The sequence below is a fragment of the Lactuca serriola genome, chromosome 3, assembly GCF_051521515.1.
Source record: "Lactuca serriola cultivar US96UC23 chromosome 3, Lser_US96UC23_V15, whole genome shotgun sequence".
Taxonomy (NCBI): Eukaryota; Viridiplantae; Streptophyta; class Magnoliopsida; order Asterales; family Asteraceae; genus Lactuca; species Lactuca serriola.
Window position 1 is genome coordinate 71,752,611 of NC_136410.1, and position 4,148 is coordinate 71,756,758.

Genomic DNA, 4,148 nt, shown 5'->3' on the forward strand with positions numbered 1-4,148 from the left:
CTGGCTGGTGGTTGTTGTCCCGGCTGCACCTCCTCCTGCTCGTCATCGATCGGTGGTATAACAAAACGACCCCCGATATTCACCACCGCTCGCATCACACCCAAGACTTGAATGGTCAAGTATGTGTCCGGGAATCGAGTGAGATTCCTCACAAAGTCATGGGTCAAAATTTGATATGACCTAGCCAGGTGAGTAACCAAATGATGCTTGTGATTGATTGAAAACGTGATAAGGCGGTGCAAAAATCGGAAAACAGGATTCCGTATTTGTGACTCACTCGAGTCACGAGTGTTGTACTCATGGTTAGAAATGCCCCGCCAAAACTGCACATCCAAAGTACCCGGAGTAAAATCCCGCACGCATCCAAGCAAGAAAGGAATAAAAAACGGAGATTGCGTCTCCACTTCCATATAGAGCCCCATACGCCCAACAAACTCCCGAAGACTACACTCACGATATACACCCCCCAGACGAAACACAAGTGCCCTATTGTAGGTGACATCAAGGGTGCGCTCTTCAAAACATACGGTAGAGAAAAATTCTACCGACAATTCCCGGTACACTGGTTCTTGAATGGCGAATAAATTCCTCCACCCATGACAAGTGAACGAAAATTGATCTCCAACATAAGTCTTCGACCAATAACGGTCCAGCTCCACTACCATTCCCACTCTACCAAGCCATCCCCAATCAATAATTGGGGCTATTGCAAACTCCCTATTGTGTAACCATCCAAGTCGATTCTCGTAGGTTGTTAGCAATGGTCGGGGGATGTTTTGAGGAAACTGGTATAGAGGATGTATGCTTGCTACATCTATCGGGTCTCCTTCCTGCTGGACAGCTCGTTGTGGTCCCATTTCTGCAAACAAAAGCAAAGCAAAGCAGCAAACAAATAACACATTAAAACATATATAAATGGTTTGCCAGAAGTCACGACGTGGCCAGGAAGCGCCACGTCGTGGGTCACGTCAAAGCCAGACTCTGAATCGGTCATGTTTACATGCGATTTCCATAAAAACTTGATGTTGGGGTTTGTTCCTATGGACTTTTAAATAACATGCAATCTAAAATCGGACACTAGATTCAACCAATTTCGTGAATCATTCAAACCCTAATCACGAAAACTTGGAATAATTGCATTATAATGAGTAAAACACATACCAAATGGAGTAATTAGCAAGATCTTGCAAGGAATTTGGAAGTATAATAAGAAATTGGCAGTGGGGTTGTGATGCTCCCGTGAGTGCGGCAGTCTCCAAGTGGGGGTAAGGGGTTTCTCGGTCAAAGGGTTTTAAGCGATTGGTCCCCCCCTGATTTTTAAAGGCCACGACGTGGCAGGCTATGCCCACGTCGTGGACCTTAAAGTTCTTAAGATCGCGCATTATATTTTAACCCACGACGTTGCTGGCTATGCCCACGTCGTGGGAGCTGTCAGATGCCAAATTTTAATAATATTCATCTTATTAACTAATTTCTTTGCAAATCACTCATTATTTAAAGTTCCCTACAACTATTTCTCTACTTATTACCGGGTTTTTAGATGATGAATTGATGTCTTTCCTAATTAAAAAGAAAATAAAAAAATTGCAAACCAAACTCGGGTTGCCTCCCGAGAAGCGCTTCTTTTTCTTGGAGTCTTGAGCTGGACTCCGTGCCTTCTACGTTGACTCTTCGGAAGAGCCTACCACCAGGATCTTTTGTTCCTTGAATCGCCGTTTATAAGCTTGAACTCTCCTTTTATACGCCTTCTTTGAATTTTCTTTTTCAGCTTTTCCATCTTCTTCATGCTTGCGTTTTGTGCCCTTTGTGTGTTCCTTGCACTCCATAGCGTTCCCCTCTTCTTTCACCACCGGCCTTGTTACTTTTGAAGTGACTTCCTCTTCATCACTTGTCATTTCCTCGTCCTCTTTGCTCACCCAAGAAGGCGGGTTCTTGTAAGCTATGACTTCAATCAAATACGGAACAGATGCCCTTGGTTTTGTCCTTTTGTCTTGATGAACTGCCTTTATCTCTTCTTCCATAAGCTTTTCCAATTCTTCTAGTTCATTCTCCTCATTAATCGTGAACACCTCTTCTTTATCTTCTTGAAAGTCATTTCTTATCCCGAAGACATCTTGTTCATCCCCAACCCTCAAAGTGAGCTTGGACTCGCGGATATCAATCAGGGCACCAGCAGTGTTAAGCAATGGCCGACCAAGGATTATCGGAACATCCGTGTCTTCTTTCATGTCCAAGACTACAAAATCTATTGGAAAAACAAATTTTCCAATTTTCACCAAAATATCCTCCACTATGCCTCCGGGTTGTGTCACCGAACGGTTCGCCATGTGAATCTTCATTTTTGTAGCCTTCATCTTCTGAATCTCCAATTTTTGATACAATGAAAAAGGCATTAGATTAATGCTAGCCCCGGAATCGGCTAAAGCATTAACCTTCATTTTATTCCCAAACTCGCATGGAAGAGTGAGGCGTCCAGGATCCCCCATCTTTTCTGGTGTTTCTCCCAACACAACTTTTGAAATTTTCTCACTTAGAATCACTGTAGACTGCTTCTTTAATTGCCTTCACGTATCTATCAAGTCTTGCAGTAATTTCTGGTTCTCGGAAGCTTTGGATAAGGACTCAACAAAGGGAGTATTAATTGGAATCCCTTTCACATGCTTCACAAACTCTAAATGTTCCTTCTCCAGTTGACTAAGTGCTGCACGGGTGGGAAATGGCATAGGTGGATGATAATCTGGAATAGGCTCAAAAGATTTTTTCTCAGACTTGCGCCACGTCGTGGCCAGAGGCGTGCCACGTCGTGGCGAGCCTGGTTCAACATTTTCTCCATCTTCGATCCTTGATTTCTTGGGCTGCAGCTGTTCTTCTTCCAACGCCTCTAGGAATTCAGATATTGTATCTTTTTCAGTATCGATGGCCATTACGTGAGATTGGGCTTTTACTTCGGAATTCTTCGGGGACAATTTTTCATGAACTAAAGTGGCTAGTTGACCAAATTGTACTTTAAGGTTATGGATGGAGGCTTGCTGGTTCTTTATCAATGTTTGTTGTTCCATGATAGCGGAATCTGTGGCATCATGTCTCTTTTCCGAAGCCTCCATGAACTTCATCAAAATGGTCTCTAGGTCGGTTTTCTTCTCGATTGGTGGCTGCTCCTTTTGGTAAAAGCCTCGACCTGTCTGCCTATACTTCTCTTCTTTTTGCTTTTTATACTCTTCATATGGCAGCCACTCCTTCTTCGGTTTCCTCCAGTCGTCATCAAACTTATCCCCACTAGAGTAGCACACTTGAGCTTTTCTGTTCCCAAACTCATCCATATTGCAGTCCTTGGTCAAGTGTGGACCACTGCATTGCTCGCACCCCACTCTTATGGCATTTATCGACTGGTCAATTTGTGTTATCCGGAGATCCATGTTATTTAGCATGGCCATGACAGCTGCAATTTCTTCAGTTTGGGCCCCTCCTCCGCCTTTACTTCCGTCTCGCCTCGGGTTATGGTATTCACGGGAGTGTTTCGCGAATTCTTCAATTAGCTCCTTGACCTCCCTTGGATTTTTCTTTGTCAACGGTCCTTGAGAATCAAGGAGTTGTCTTGTCATCACATTGACCCCATCATAAAAGATTGACATCTCTTGCTGTACATTTAGGTCATGTTGAGGGCAATTTCTGAGTAAGCCCTTGTACCGCTCCCATGCTTCGTATAGTGACTCCCCCGGTTGTTGCTCAAAGTTGGCTATCGCCTTCTTGAGTTTGGCTATCTTGGATGGCGGGCAGAACTGGTCCAGGAATTGCTCACGCATTTGAGCCCATGTGGTGATTGTACCCGGTGGGAGTGCTTTTAACCACTCCTTAGCAGCTCCTTTGAAGGTGATGGGAAGCATCCTAAGCAAGACTGTATTTCTGGTGACATTTGGGACATTGAAGTAATCCACAATGTCGTTGACTTTGTCTAGGTGCTTAAAAGCATCCTCATGATCCTTCCCGAAAAACGGGATGTCCTTCAGTGCTGTCAATATGTGTCCCTTCAGCTCGAATGTGGCAGTGGCAGGTATTGCGCGTTGGACTAAACCAGGGCCCATATCTTCTCGGATACGCTTCTTGTATGCTCCCATGGACATTTCTTCAATTGCTGCCATCTCGCTTCT

General features: G+C 44.3%; 1 non-coding gene across 1 annotated transcript; it reads left to right on the plus strand.

Moving 5' to 3' along the window:
* The first annotated feature begins 3,648 nt into the window (after nucleotides 1–3,648).
* Nucleotides 3,649–3,755, plus strand: LOC145096596 (small nucleolar RNA R71). Its single transcript, XR_013703973.1, has one exon. It is a non-coding gene; the product is annotated as a small nucleolar RNA R71 (small nucleolar RNA).
* Nucleotides 3,756–4,148: the final 393 nt, after the last annotated feature.